Source organism: Carcharodon carcharias, chromosome 2, assembly GCF_017639515.1.
Source record: "Carcharodon carcharias isolate sCarCar2 chromosome 2, sCarCar2.pri, whole genome shotgun sequence".
NCBI lineage: Eukaryota > Metazoa > Chordata > Chondrichthyes > Lamniformes > Lamnidae > Carcharodon > Carcharodon carcharias.
This window is the reverse complement of record NC_054468.1, coordinates 217,995,718-218,011,746: the sequence shown is the minus strand read 5'-3', so window position 1 is coordinate 218,011,746 and position 16,029 is coordinate 217,995,718. Positions and strand designations below refer to the sequence as shown.

The following is a 16,029-nucleotide window of genomic DNA, read 5'->3' as shown; positions in this document are numbered from 1 at the left end:
AAGGTAGAAAAAGAGATTATTTTTGCCTCTTGGGAGGTCTATAAAACTAGTAGACATAGCTTAAAAATCAAATCCAGGCCTTTCAGGAGGGAGGTTTGGGTGATACTACTACTAGCATAGGTTGGAAGAAGTTTGGAACTCCCTCCTACAAACTGGAGTTGACGCTAAGTCAGTTGTCAATTTTAAATCTAAGATTAATAGATTTCTGTTAAGCAAAAATATTAAGGGACATGAAGCAAAGGTGGATATGGAATTAGATTACAGGTTGGTCTGTGTCACATTGAAGGGCGATTCTACAGATTGGGAGGCTAAATGGCTTACTTCTCCTGTTCCTATATTAACATTTCACCTGAAAGATGACACCCCTAACAGTGCAATTCTCCCTTATTACTGCACTCCATTGCCAGCCTATGCTGAAATTTCTACAGTGCTGAACCTATAACTTTCTGACTTGGATAGGATGATGCCACTACACCAAGATTCATACCTAGGGGAATTTTACTATGAGAGGCTAAAACAAGGGTGAGAACAGCAAACTTCTGTTCTGGTTATATGCCACCCACATCCCTTAGTTCAAGAAGTTATCCAAAGTAATAAATAGAATGGCTCCTCAACCCGACTGGAAAATGTTTGCATTCCATAAGATCTAAGGTCCGGTTTTTTCAGAACAAAACTAACGTACTGGAGGAGGAGGGGCAATAGCAGCTGTAGTGGACACAGATCAAAGGAAAAAGCAGAGATCTAAGAAGTAGTAGTTTTATAGTATTGTAGTGACAGGCCATTGTATTTATGCAGGGTTATCAGTCTATTCAAGGCTGTCTGCGCATTTATTGGATATTTCCTAATATGCATGATCGATGGCATTTTTCATCAGTTGAACTTCTATTCTAAAATTCCCTTACTGAATGAAGATGCTATCATTAAGAATCCATTATGTGCTCCTTAGATGGCTTTGTAGTGGGAAATGAACACTGCAATATTTTACTCTGCCAGATAAATCAAGAAGGTTTCAGGTTCAATCCTTTGTTCTTTAAGCATTGGCATCAATATCACCAAACTAGTGAGGTTTGGGGATGACAAGGGTACACAATCAATACAAGGTCACATGTCTGATCACTGCCCCATTAATGTGGTCATAGGTTGAATAATACGGCAGGGGGTGGATAGCTTCCATCCCCCCGAAGCAAAGTAGGCATGAAGCTGACCCGCTCCACACTCTCCCACCCCGTAGCTATAAAGCACTGCGGGCAGGCTAAATAGGGATGGATTGGAACTTCTGGCCCTCACTAGGAAGAAATTCCTGCTCTCTGGAGCTTCTGGTCAATCGATTGGCCAGCAGCTCCATCAGCCCTGGCAGCACCAAGAGTGCGTTAGTGGCTGCTGATGGGAATTCAACAGTAGGAGGAAGAAGGCCCATGGATCCCAGGGCCAGGTAAGATCAGGGTCTTGGGCAGAGAGGGTTTGGGTAGGCCAGAGAGTGGGGCGGGGGTGAATGTTTAAGGGTGCATGTGGGTAAGAAGAAAGTGGAGAGAGGTGTGGGGTGGTCTTTGGGGCCAGGGGGCCTGCCTCCTGGTTCACAAAGGGCAGCTCCCGAAGATAGCACTCGCCCCCTCTTACTTATCGCCCTTTCACAAAATTATTTTAAAATTGGGCTGCCTGCTCTTGCCTGACTGTCCACACCAATTGTTTTATGGCGTGGGCAGCGTATTATTTAGGGTCAGTTGACTAATTGACCCTTGATGATCTATTAAAGCGAGCTGCTGATTTTGGGGGTACATAAAATGCAGCACCATGTTTGCTATGAGCTGAATTTCCTCTTTCAGTGGTGCTATCAGATATAAAGTCCCAATTAGAAGCTATACATTTTCATAATGGAGAGGGCAACCCCGGTCCATCCATCTGGCAAAATCAGCAGTTAGTCTGAGCAATATTTGCACAATCCTTGGAGAAAACCTATAAGATTTCTTGCTTTGTGAGATTGTGATGGTCCTTAATGTGTAGATTTTTTTTGCATGAATTGTGCACTAATGCTTTTATACCAAGATGTTCCTCGGTGCAGTAATTATGTCATATTTATGTTATTATTATGAAAGTTTTAGGCAGAGGAGTTGTGTAGTTATGCAACTTATTTTTTTTTTGGTCCTTGTACATGGGCAACTCTAGTAAGCCCACATTTATTGCTCATTCTTGACTATCCTGAAGTATGTAGTGATTTGGTGATGGTTTTTGCAGGAACACCAAGGTTCTGACCTAGTAGCAATGATCTATGCTAAAATCAGGATGGTGTGTGACTTAAGAAACTTGCTGATGATGCTGTTCCCATGACATTCCCGCTCTTGACCTTCACGATTGTATATGTTGCAAGGCTAAGAGGTTCTGTCAATTTAAGTTGGGCAAGCTGCTGTAAATGGTATGTACTGTAGGCATAGTGTGTAGATATTCAGTTCAGTAGCAGGGGTACTGATCAAGTAGACTGTGTAGTAGACAGCTTTGCCCAAGATTGTGTCAAGCTTCTTGAGCACTGCGATGGTCCACAGCTAGGTGAATGGTGAGTTTCCAATTTGGTTGCCGACCTGAGCCTTGTAGATACTGGGAAGAAATTGAGGTGTCATATTCCTTTAATTTTCAAAAGATATTGCAGTATTAAATAAGTGACAGGACAGCAATACACAAATGCTTCTTTCTATCTGGATCCTCTCTGTTACTGTTGGATAGTTAATGAATGAACTTCTTAGCACTTTTGTCTGAAATTCGCTTCCGAATTGTTTTATCGGATGCTAATCTGAATGGAATAAATTAGTTAATGTTTCTGTTAAAAGAGAAGAGTGAAGGATTTCAAACTAACTTGTTATTAGTATTATTGTGATGCAGCTGATGGAAAAGGCTGAGTTGTTCAAATCCCAGAGGGAAACATGGAACAACTGTTATAACCCATTTTTGAAATTTGTATGTTTTGAGATGCAGGCTTTGAACTCAGTAGTAATAAGACCACTGAGTCTCAAGAAGTTTTTTTTATAAAACTAAATTAAACATTTATTAATATAAGAAAGATTGTAAACACATACATACATCTGCAAAATTACTACTCTAATAATGACAAAATCCCCTAATTAATCTGACTCTCAGTTACACCCCCTTTAAGACAACAGTAAAACTCATAGATTTAACAGACCTCTGGCAAAGCACACCCTGGAAAATCACATTCAAAATGAGTTTCTTTCAGCTGTGGGTCCTTGCAGACAGACTTGAGCTTTACAGGCTGGAGGCTTCTCACACTTGTTGGATCTTAAAATGTCTCGACACACAATCTCCCTTCCCATTTATATATGCCTTTCTCTTTGATTGTACATTTTTATTGTATCACTAGACTTTCAGCTTTGCCTCTTCTAACAATAACATCCTTTTATCCCACCAATTTTATTAGTGAGCTGAAAAATAAACACATTGCTTTGCAAATTCTGACTAGGTGTAAGATTTCACCCACAGTCTTGAATGGTTTCTTTTAACAAATGCAAATTTACACTTTACCTTCTATCCTTCTTACATTTCTCTACTTAACATCTCAAAAATACTATGGCCAGGATTTCCCGGTTGGTGAGCGAGAGGTGGGGCCCGCTTGCCGAAATGTAAAATGATGCGGGATGATGTTGGGCAGAACTCCTGACGTCACCCTGCCCCATTTAAATTTTCAGGTAGGCGGGGGCTCAACAGGATCAGCTGTGTACCCGCTGACCTGTCAATGGCCAATTGAGGCAATTGACAAAGTCGTTAAACTACTTAATGGACCTGCCCATCCAACCTTAATGTGGACAGGTAGGCCATTGGCCCTGGCGGGCATTAGAAAAAGCACGAAACGTCATCCATGGGTGGGATGAGGTTTCATGTAGGTTTTAAAAAATGTAATTAAAGTGTATTTAAAAGTGATGAACATGTCTCAGCTCATGTAACAGTGTCACATGAGGGGACATGTCATGGAAATTTCTTTTTCTATTTTTCAGATTTTTCATTATGGAGCTGATCTCCCTGAGGCAGCACTTAGCCTCAGGGAGATGAGTGCACTCTTTCGTGCGCATGTGCGAAAGAGCGCACTCTTGGCTCAGGGAATCCCCCTCCCCCGCCTGCACAGGGAGTACATAGCGCTTCCTGGCGGACGTCATGCTGGGTGGGCCTTAATCGGCCTACCCACGTAAAATGGCGGCACGTCCCCAATCGGGGGCGCCGATTGGATGAGCACTCCCCCGCCCCCCCCCCCACTCCTAAACTTCCCCACCAACGGGGGGAGAATTCTGCTCTATATATCAAAGCACCTCAGACTAGCTGGCTTAATCCAATTAAGACACACACATAGCCCAGAAATTTTAGCTTGTTGGGTGGGTACGTGCCTGACCCAAACGAGCGTAAAAATGACGCGTGATGACGTTGGGCGAGCATCCCGATGTCATCGCGCACTAGTGCGATATTTCGGTTGGCGGGCACACGCAGGAGTTGGTAATGTGCCCACTGGCGATTTGCAGGCCTAGTAAGGCCATTAACAATGGAATTAAATTAAATTTTTCGCTGCCCATCCAACCTTACGGTTACCTTACTGCCCATCCGTGGGCAGGATGAGGTTTCGATCCGTCCTTTAAAAAAAGATAAAACATTTTCATACTAATTTCTAGTATGCCCCTGCTCGTGTGGCTGAGTCACGTGAGGGGTCGTGTTTTTTGACACCCTAAAATTCTTTATTTTTATTTTTTTATATCTTCATCTTCCTGAGGCAGCTCTGTGCCCCAGGGAGCTTTTCCTGCGTGCCCGCACAAAGTTCTGTGCTCGCTCTCCTACCCCCCCCCACCCCGCCCCCAAACATAGGCAGCGCTGAGCGCTTCCCGCCGGGCGGGCCTTAATTGGCGTGTGAAATTGCGGTCCGGCCCCGATCGCGGGCGGCGGTCGGCTTCCCGACTACCCCCGCCCGGCAAGGGCAAAATCCTGGCCGTAGACATAGAGCCCACTAGAACTCTATTTTAAAATTATTTCCAATAACATTGTTATATCTTCTTGACAGAGTTGCGAGGTATACTCTCCGGGGTGGGGGGGGGGGGTACCCTGTGCTTGCCTCCAGACTATATTTTCAGAAATGCATTAATACCAATTGTGCAGAACTAAGACAAAAAGCTGCACCTCATTCCCCTCCACCCGGCCTTGCTCCTTCAGAATTACTTGGTTCCTTAAACTGACAAGTGAAAATTTGAAAATTCCTAACTTACTATCACCTCATGGCTGCGTTCTTCAAAACAGTTTTGACAGCTAGGTGTGTGCATCCACCCACCCTTTCTGCGGTCTCTGCGATCTGAAAACGTCTGCAGGATCAGTGGAATTCACTGTGGTAGCAGCAGAAGGGCGATGCTCACAACTGGTACGAAATATCCGTCTCCCATTTGTGGGGCACGAATCCAAGAATAACACATTCCCACTTGCTGTGCATGTTTCCACTCAGAATCCTCAGCCATGTACCTTAGAACTCCGCTAGAAGCACAAATTCTTCCAGGTTAGCAGGTGTGTGTTCAGCTGATCTGCAGGAATGGCAGGGTACTGACATAACCTGGTAAATACGCTAGGTTGCGTAATGTTTTGGTCTCAGAAGAGAAAGACATTAACAATTTATTGAAAGCGGTGAAACGACTTTTGTAGCGTGATACATTTTGGCAGGATGATTGAGGGCTGGCAATATAAACTAAATGCTACAATATACCATTGGGGTATATATACTGGGGGCGTAGGAACAGAGATACCGGGAAGTGTATATGCACACCAATCTTTGAAAGCTGTAGAATAGCTTTGGAGAGCTGTTTGAAAAAAAGCATGCAGGAACCTTGGCTTTACTAATAGGGAAAAGCCGTGTACCAGCCAGGAAGTTATGCTAAGTCACTGGTTATGCCCCAGCTGGAGTATTACGTTAAGTTTTAAGTAGGATATTAAGACCTCAGAGAGAGTACAGAAGAGATTTAATAGAATGGTACCAAGAGTGAGGGACTTCAGTATGGGGAGAATTTTCTCCCCGTTGTGGGGGTTGGGTGGGAGTGGGCAGGGGCGGGCACGCAGCCGATCGCAATTAAGGCCCTCCCAGCGTGATGTGCGCCCAGAAGCACTAAGTGCTCCCTGTGCGGGTGGGGGGGTGGGGATGGGTAGTAGGCCGAGTCGGGGAGTGCGCTCTTTCACGTGCATGTGCGCAAAAGAGCGCAGAAATCTCCCTGAAGCACAGAGCTGCCGCAGGGAGGTTAGTTAAAGTTCTGAAAATTTTAATAAAGAAAAAAAAAGTTTAAGACATGTCCCTTCGTGTGAAAGTGTCCCATGAGCTGGGAGATGTCTATGAACGTTATTAAAATTTTTTATAAAGCTTTAAACACCTTCATGAAACCTCATCCCTCCCGTGGACAAGGTTTCATGATAAATGCGAAGGTCGCCTGGGTTCTCCGCCTGCCCACCACCCGTCAACCTTAAGGTTGGACGAGCAGCTCATTTTATTATTTTAATTGATATTTAAGTGGCCCTAATCGGCCTTTGACCGTCTGGTGGGCGCACAGCCGACCTGGGTGAGCACCCGCCGAAACCTGAATGATGCGCGGTGACGTTGGGACAAACACCCGGCGATACGGCACGTCATTTTGCGCCTCGGCGAGCAGGCCCCCTCCCGCCCCCCCCCACCCCGCTTGCCGAGTCGAAGATTCTGGCCGTGGAGACACTGGAGAAGCTGGTGTTTTTTTGCTTCGGAGCGCAGAATGTTAAAAGGAGAGTTGATAGAGGTGTCCAAAAATTATGGAGAGTTTTGATAGAGTAAATAAGGGGAAAATATTTGCAGTGTCAGAAGGTTCGGTAAGCAGAGGACGCAGATTTAAGGTGATTGGCAAAAGAAGCAGAGCAGGCATGAGGAAAACTGCTTTTCCACAGCAAATTATTGCGATTGCGAATGTTTTACCTGAAAAGATGGTGGAAGCAGATTTGGCAGTAAGTTTCAAAAGGGAGCCGAAAAATACTTGAAGAATTGCAGGGCTGTGGGGAAAAAGGGGTGGGACTAATTGGATAGCTCTACCAAATAGCTGACTTGGCATATTATGGGCCGAAAGAGCACAGGAGGAGGCCAATCATTCTACGGCTCTTGTTTAGTTATTTTCTTTTGGAGCAACAGGTTTATATTAATCCTTGTACGTAGATCAGCTGACCCAGCCAAATTCTTGGAGATGAAGAGTACTACACTGAAGATGGAATTACTGTTGGATAGATTAGCTATTGCCTATGCTTGTTTGATGATGAAGCAAAAGAACAACTAATTTCAATGGGCCCACCAATCTGAACAATTGATTGAAAATCCATTGTTCCAGTCATTAATCTGCCTAGTTTTAAAAGCTTATTTGTCAAAGTTTAATAGCAATATTGAATAAAGACCAAATTAAAAGTATAGGCAAAACCCATGTGTAGACATTTATGACTTTTACAATGGTTTAGTGAAATGTGCTAAGTAGGGTTTGAGTAGGAAAAAAAACTTCCATCAAAATTTATCATTTCTGTTCCGCTGAGAGTTGAAACTGCTGGTACAAGTGATAGGGAAATATTTTCATTGATTCTTTTGTGGTATAATGAAAACCCAGACATAAAACTGTTGTACAAAACCGCTTTTGGCTTAAAAGGTACTCCGTCTTGCTGTAATTGTACAGGGTTTTGGTGAGGCCACATCTGGAGTGCTGTGCACAGTTCTGTTCTCCGCATTTAAGAAAGGATATAGTTGCAGTGGAGGCGTTGCAGTGAAGGTTCACTGGATTGGTCCAATGATCAGAGCCTGGGTAAATTGGGTTTGTACCCTCTGGAGTTTGGGAGAGTGAGATGTGATTCCTTTGAAGCCTGCAGAATTGTGGGGGAGCTTGGTTGGGGGGGAGGCTGAGAGTTTCTGTTGGTTGAGGAGGCCTAGAACACGGGGGCATTGTCTCAGCTCAAGGGACCGATCAGTTAGGACTGAGATGAGGAGAAATCCCTTCACCCAAAGGGCTGTGAATCTTTGGAGCTATCTACCCCAGAGGGTTGTGGTTGGTCTCCATCATTGAATACAGTTAAGACTGGGATAGACAGATTTTTGGCCTCTCATGGAACAGATTCAGGCTTGCTGACCCTGGAAGCAAATCAGGAAATAGGTGGCCATGGCGACAGGTGAGTGTCGAGGGGAGGGCTGGTTAGAAGATCCATCTCGCTTCTGGTTGATTTAGAAGTTGTTAGGCCTTCTAGGCTTCTCCCTTCACATCCCATCAACCCCCATGACCCTTCCCTGCCAACCCGTTCACCCATTGTACCTCCAGAGCCATGTGGAGATGGAATTAAATTCTATCTTCAATCTGTGAATTCTGAACACCCAGCTGAGATAATTGTAACTTTTGAAGCTCAGCCAAGCATTGACAATAACATAATATCCCTTGTGAAATCTCCACAAAGGACTCTATTGAAATTGAAGGGACAGATGGTAATGTTTTTTTCTAATCTACACCACTTGGCCTGTCAATCAATCACTAACTGCTTAAGTTTGTTTTCTTTTCAAGTTTAAAGATTAAGGAATTTAAAAAATACTTCATATCATGACACTTAAATAGACTTTAGTCATAAAGTCATACAGCATAGAAACAGGTCCTTTGCCCCATCGTGTCTGTGCCGGCCATCAAGCTCCTATCTATCTAATCGCATTTTGCAGCACTTGGCCCATAACCCTGTATGCTATGGTGTTTCAAGTGTTCATCTAAACACTACTTAAATGTTGTGAGGGTCCCTGCCTCTACCACCCTCTCAAGCAGCATGTTCCAGATTCCAACCATCCTGTGGGTGAAAATTTTTTTTCTCAAATCTTCTCTAAAACTCCTGCCCCTTACCTTAAATCTATACTCCCTGGTTATTGACACCTCCGCTAAGGGGAAAAGTTTCATCCTATTTACCCTATCTGTGCCCTCATAATTTTGTATACCTCTATCAGGTCTCCCCGCAGCCTTCTCCGCTCTAAGGAAGACAACCCTACCCAACCAGTCTCTCTTCATAGCCGAAGTGCTCCAGCCCGGGCAACATCCTGATGAATCTCCTCTGCATCCTTTCCAACGCAATCACATCTTTGCTATAGTGTGGCAACCAGAACTCCAGCTGTGGCCTAACTAGTGTTTTATGCAGCTCCAACATAACCTCCATGCTCTTATATTCTATGCCTTGGCTAATAAAGGCAAGTATCCCATATGCCTTTTTAACCACCTTATCTAGCTGTGCTACTGCCTTCTATGGACATGCACACCAAGGTCCCTCTGATCTTCTGTACGTCATAGGGTCCTACCATTCATTGTGTATTCCCTTGCAGTGTTAGTCCTCCCAAAATCCATCACCTCACATTTCTCAGAATTAAATTCCATTTGCCACTGCTCTGCCTATCTTACCAGCCCATCTATATCGCCCTGTAATCTAAGGCTTTCCTCCTCACTATTTACAACAGAACCAATTTTTGTGTCATCGGCGAACTTACTGATCAGACCTCCTACATTCACATCTAAATCATTAATGTACACTACAAACAGCAAGTGTCCAGCACCGATCCCTGCGCTACACCACTCATTGCAGGTTTCCAATCACGAAAACAACATTTGACCATCACCCTCTGCCTCCTGCCACTAAGCTAACTTTGGATCCAATTTGCCAAATTACCCTGGATCCCATGGGCTCTTACATTCTTGACCATTCTCCCATGTGGGACCTTGTCAAAAGCCTTACTGAAGTCCACTGCACTACCCCCATCTACACAACTAGACACCTCCTCGAAAAATTCAATCAACCTTATTCACTTTTCAATAGCTTTTATGTCTACTTCATTAATTTGTGACTTTCCCATTGTGGGTTAAGATCCTTGGGACTGCCAAAATGGGGTCTGTTTGAACTCAGCACTAAATTAAAATAGCCTGCTGAATTCAGGTTTCCCTTGTGTGTGAATCAGGACCTCTTCCCCCTGCTGACAAAAATTGGATATCTCTGAAATAAGGGTGGGACTTCTGTGTTTGGGTCACACTTGCCATTTTTAAAAGTCTGCAGAATCTTCCTGACTCTGCAAAAATACGGGCCCCAAGTCAAAGAAGAAATATTAGGTGACAAAAAGCATGGTCAAAAAGGTAAGTTCTATAGAGGGTCTGAAAGGGAGAGAGACAGGCAGAAAGATAGATTTTGGGAGAGAATTTCAGAACCTGGGGCCCAGATGATTGAAAGCAAGGCTGTCACTGATGGGATGTAGGGAGTGGGGAATGCAGAAGTGTTTAGGGCCCATTATGTCCAAGCTATCTCTTTGGAAGAGCTATCCTATTTGTTCCGTGTCCCTGCTCTTTCCCCATAGTCTTGCAAATTTTTCCTTTTCAGGAATGTATCAATTTTTTTTTGAAAGATGCTATTGAATCTGTTTCCACTACACTTTTGACAGTGAGTCCCAGATCATAACTAACCGCACTAAAAGAAGAAACCCCATTTTTCCTCTGGCTCTTTTGCAAATTATCCTAAATCCGTATCCTTTGATTATCGACCCTCCTGCCAATTTTTTCTCACCTCAGCTCTGTTTCAGTTGTCCCTGGATCACAAGGTTTCTGGTTCAAGTCCCACTCCAGGACTTGAGTACAAAAAGCAAGGCTAGAACAGTACTGAGGGAGCATTACTTGGTCAGAGGTGCCGGCATTCAGATGAGGCATTAAACCAAGGCCTGCTTGGGTGGCACTCTTTCAAAGAAGAGTGGGGGAGTTATCCCATGTGTCCTGGTCAACATTTATCCTTCAATTAACATCACAAAAAAACAGATTATCTGGTCACTATCACATTGTTGTTTATGGGAATTTGCTGAGCACAAATTAGCTTCCTACAGTAGAACAGTGATTACCCTTTGAAAAATACTTCATTGTCTGTAAAGCGTTTTGAGACACCATGAGAAGTGCCATATAAATGCAAGTCTGTCTTCCTTTTAATCACCTCTGTCAAACTTTTCATAATTTGAACGTCTCAGTTCAAATCCCCTTACACCTTCTCTGCCCTGAGAAGAACATTTTGGTTTCTCAGTTTCTCCATGTAACTGAAGTCTCTCAACCCTGGTACCATTCTAGTAAATCTCCTTTGCACCCTCTCTTGAGGCCTTGTCATCCTCCCTGAAGCATGGTGCCAATATTTGAACACAACACCGTAGCTTAATCAGTGATTTATAAAGGTTTTCCATAGTGTTAATTCTCAGTAACTCTCCACTGATGCACTAGAATGCAGAAGAGGGTTGAGTCAACTTTGCTGTCGATCGTACAAGTTTCTGGAAGATACAGGTGCAGGTGTATGGTGCTGCGGGTCAATAGCACAAGTTTCATCAACCAACAGTGACGGACCTAGGAACAGATGGAACTGTTTCCCTCCGAGGCATAAGTTGTTTACAGGAATCTCAAAACAGAAAATGCATTCATTTGTTTTAATTATTTTCTTATCTTTATTGTTTCAATAAGATTAACATTAAATAATTGTTGCAAGTGTTCAATTTAGTGGAAAAAAGCATGATGGCACCCAAAAATATTCTAAAACAAATAATTGGAACAAATTCCATTTTTTTCTTTCTCCTTTCTTAATAACCTTTGCTGACTGGTTGTGCTTCATTCAGATTCCTATGTCTTTCATATTTCCTCATTGGAAGTTTGCTTATCCGACCACTTTCCCACCTTTTCATTTATATAATGTTGCATATGAACATACAAATCAGGAGCAGGAGTAGGCCATTCGGCCCCTCTAGCCTGCTCCACCATTCAATAAGATCATGGCAGATCTGATTGTGGCCTCAACTCCACTTTCCTACCTACCCCCAAAACTTATTGACGCCCTTATTAGCAAAGAATCTATTTACCTCTGCCTTAAAGATAATCATTGAATCTACCTCCACCGCTCTCTGGGGAACAGAGTTCCATAGATTCATGACCCTCTAGGAGAAAGAAATTCTCCTCATCTCTGTCTTAAATGGGATGCCTCCTTTTTTTAATAATGTGCTCCCAATTCTGGTCATTCCCACAAGGGGGAACATCCATTTTTATTCATTCATTCATGGGATGTGGCTTCGCTGGCTGGGCCAGCATTTATTGCCCACACCTAGTTGCCCTTGAGAAGGTGGTGGTGCGCTGCCTTCTTGATGTTGGTACACTCACAGTGCTGTTATGAAGGGAGTTCCAGGATTTTGACCCAGTGACAGTGAAGGAACGGCGATATATTTCCAAGTCAGGATGGTGAGTGACTTGGAAGAGAATGTCTAGGTGGTGGTGTTCCCATCTATCTGCTGCCCTTGTCATTCTAAATGGTAGTGGTCATGGGTTTGGAAGGTGCTGTCGAAGGAGCCTTGGTGAATTCCTGCAGTGCATTTTGTAGATTGTACACACTGCTGCTACTGTGCATCGGTGCTGGAGGAAGTGAATGTTGTGGATGTGGTGCCAAACAAGCGGGCTGCTTTGTCCAGTATTTATATGGCTAGTCCAGTTCAGTTTCTGGTCAATGGCAACCCCCAGGTTGTTTATAGTGAAGGATTCAGTGATGGTAATGCTATTGAACATCAAGGGGCGATGGTTGGATTCTCTCTTGTTGGAGATAGTCATTGCCTGACACTTGTGTGGTGCGAATGTTACTTGCCACTTGTCAGCCCAAGCCTGGATATTATCCAGGTCTTGCTGGATTTGGACATAGACTACTTCACTATCTGAGGAGTCGCGAATGGTGCGAACATCCCCATTTCTGACCTTATGATGGAAGGAAGGTCATTGATGAAGCAGCTGAAGATGGTTGGGCCGAGGACTCTACCCTGAGGAGCTCCTGCAGTGATGTCCTGGAGCTGAGATGACTGACCTCCAACAACCGTAGCTGTCTTCCTTTGTGCTAGGTATGACTCCAACCAGTGGAGAATTTTCTCCCTAATTCCCATTGACTCCAGTTTTGCTAGGGCTCCTTGATGCCACACTCTGTCAAATGCTACCTTGATGTCAAGGGCAGTCACTCTCACCTCACCTCGGGACTTCAACTCTTTTGTCCATGTTTAAACCAAGGCTGTAATGAGGTCAGGAGCAATGTGGCCCTGATGGAACCCAAACTGGGCATCAGTGAGCTGGTAATTGCTAAGCAAGTGCTGCTTGATAGCAATGCTGATGACCCCTTCCATTACTTTGCTGATGATTGAGAGTAGACTGATGGGGCAGAAATTGGCTGGTTTGGACTTGTCCTGCTTTTTATGCACAGGACATACCTGGGCAATTTTCCACATAGCCAAGTAGATGCCAGTATTTAGCTGTACTGGAACAGCATGGCTAGGGGCGCGGCAAGTTCTAGAGCACAAGTCTTCAGTACTATTGCCGGAATATTGTTAGGGCCCGTAGCTTTTGCAGCATCCAGTGCCTTCAGCTGTTTCTAGATATCAAGTGGAGTAAATCGAATTGGGTGAAGACAGGCATCTGTGATTCTGGGGACCTCCGGAGGAGGTCAAGTTGGATCATCCACTCGGCACTTCTGGCTGAAGATTGTAGCAAATGCTTCAGCCTTATCTTTTGCACTGATGTGCTGGGCTCCTCCATCATTGAGAATGGGGATATTTATGGAGGCTCCTCCTCCAGTGAATTGTTTAATTGTCCACCGCCGTTCACGACTGGGTGTGGCAGGACTGCAGAGCTTAGATCTGATCCGTTGGTTATAGGATTGCTTAGCCCTGTTTATCGCTTGCTGCTTATGCTGTTTGGCGCTCAAGTCGTCCTGTGTTACAGCTTCACCAGGTATGACTGGTGCTGCTCCTGGCATGCCCTCCTGCACTCTCCATGGATTTTTAGGAAACCTCACCCACAGGCGGGATGAGGTTTCTAGCAGCAATTAAAAATTAAATTTCAGTCGTAATGTGTCCCTGTTATGTTTTTAACAGTGGCAGCATTTTTATTTTTGAGATTTTAACCCTTCAGCTCCCTGAACCAGCTCCGTGCCTCAGGGAGCTTTCATTGCGCAAACTTGTGCCGCTCGCCCTCCCCCCGCCCCCTCAGCGCTGCAGCATGTGTTTCACACTGGCTGGCCATTAACTGCGCCTGCCCGACGAGGTAAAAATTCTGGCCCATGCATTACTGATGTTGCTGGAGGCATAAATATTTGGGCCAGGACACCAGCAAGAACCCGTTCTTCTTTGAAACGGTGCCATGGAATCTTCTGCGTTGACCTGAGAAGTCAGAAGGGGCCTCAGATTAACGTCACACCCAAGAGACAGCATTTCTAACAATGCAGCACTCTGGCAATGCAGCACACTGCACCACTGCACTGGAGACGTGGGAATTTTTTTGCTACAACCTTCACGTTCAAAAAAGAGCATTAACAACTGTTATTGTTTGGAATGAAGCAGTGGCCAACTTGCACAGAGCAGGGTAGGGTCCTACAAACATGATGGGGGTGCATTTCATGCCCGCTCCCCTCTGCCGGCCTGTTTTTGACAGGGGTGAACGTAAAATATGACGTCTGGCCAGTCCACTGACCTTCCCTCCCATCTCCGACCTATGTCCCAAAATACGGTGGGTGGGTAAGGCGCCCACGAGCCCGACTGCACTTAGGCCTAGTGAGGACCTTAACTATGCACCTAAGGGGAAATTAAGGGCCTAATTCTGTCTCCGCTGCTATAGCATGGTTGGCTGTGGAAGGTGGACGAGGGTGGGCAGGCCACTTGCTGGTGAAAAAGCAGGAAAGAAAGGGGTAGCTTCTTTTGGCGTGTGGGGGTGGGGTGCCTTGGGGGCACCCCCAAAGATGGTACCCACCTTTGTTCCTCCCCTGTCTGGCTGCCAAAACCCATACCCCGCCCCCCCTCCCACCCCTCCCTAGGGTGTCTGATCCCTCCCCACCCAAAAATCCTAGACTTACCTGAGCCCGGTATCCATGCTGTGTTCGGCATGGGACTGCTTGCAGTCCCAGCAGCATCCACTGCTGAGTCCTGGCGCTGCTAGCTCTCGAGTGTGGGATACTGAGGGGCGGATGCATATTATTGCTGTGGAGCAGCCTCTTTTTTAAGTCAGTCAGTTCTCAACCAAATTTTTGAATGGGTGTGGTGAGGTGGGAGGAAAGCAATATGCTCCCCTGTAAAACATCCCACTGAGATGATTCCACATCATTGTTTTTAGTGATGATAGCTGAAAAATATTAGCCAGGGCAAATGATGCCACAGAATCTTTTATGTCCATCTGAGAGAGTAGTTGAAGACTTGGCTTAGTGCCTTGTGTGAAAGAAGGTTCCACTGACAGTGTAGTAGCCTTCAGATTAAACTATGCACTCAATTCTCTGGAGTTGAACTTGGACCCATAACCTTCTGACTGATGAGATGGGAGAGCTACCACTGAGTCGAGTAACACCAAGAACAAATTCTACCCCCCTCCATTACTCAAAAATTCAGAACTATTTCTATCCCCCCTGAGCTTAGCACCCACATCTAAAAATAAAATTACCTCATAACCTGCAGAAAAACAAATATGGCCTCTTTTAGCCCCTTACACAGAGGTAACTGATCACTAGAGCTCCAGTCCTGAACCAAACACCTAGTTATTGACATTTCCCCTACAGGAACTGAACCCAGGCATGCAGTTCCCCTCTCCCACCACATTGGAGAAGATCCAGTATCACCCAAATGCTTCTCTCCTCCACCTCCTGTTTGCCTCTTCTTTGTCCACTTCTCTTTATTTTCATCAATGTTACATTGAAGGAGATAGTTCTAATCTGGTGCAAGTCCACTAGTATGCAATCAAGTATGTCAGAGTGAGAGCTGTATTAGATTGTTAGAAGTTCCTTTATTTTGTCACCTCAGCATGGCTCCCGAGGTCTGCCCATGGTGGACAATGGGTGAATGGCTATAGAGGTGGCATAGAGGGATGAGGTGCCTTGGAGTGGGGGGTGGGGGGGCTAGGGGTTGGTGTGGGTTGTGGGTGGGGTCATGTTTTGGAATGGAGGGTCCACGGGGATATGACAGGGCATGTGTTGGCATGGAGGAGC

The 16,029-nt window shown here is 44.9% G+C and overlaps 1 protein-coding gene across 1 annotated transcript in view; it reads left to right on the top strand.

Annotated features, from left to right (window-relative positions):
- zgc:174356 (uncharacterized protein LOC100137120 homolog) overlaps positions 1-16,029 on the top strand; it is a 52,762-nt gene that overhangs the window by 24,581 nt on the left and 12,152 nt on the right. The window lies entirely within an intron of this gene.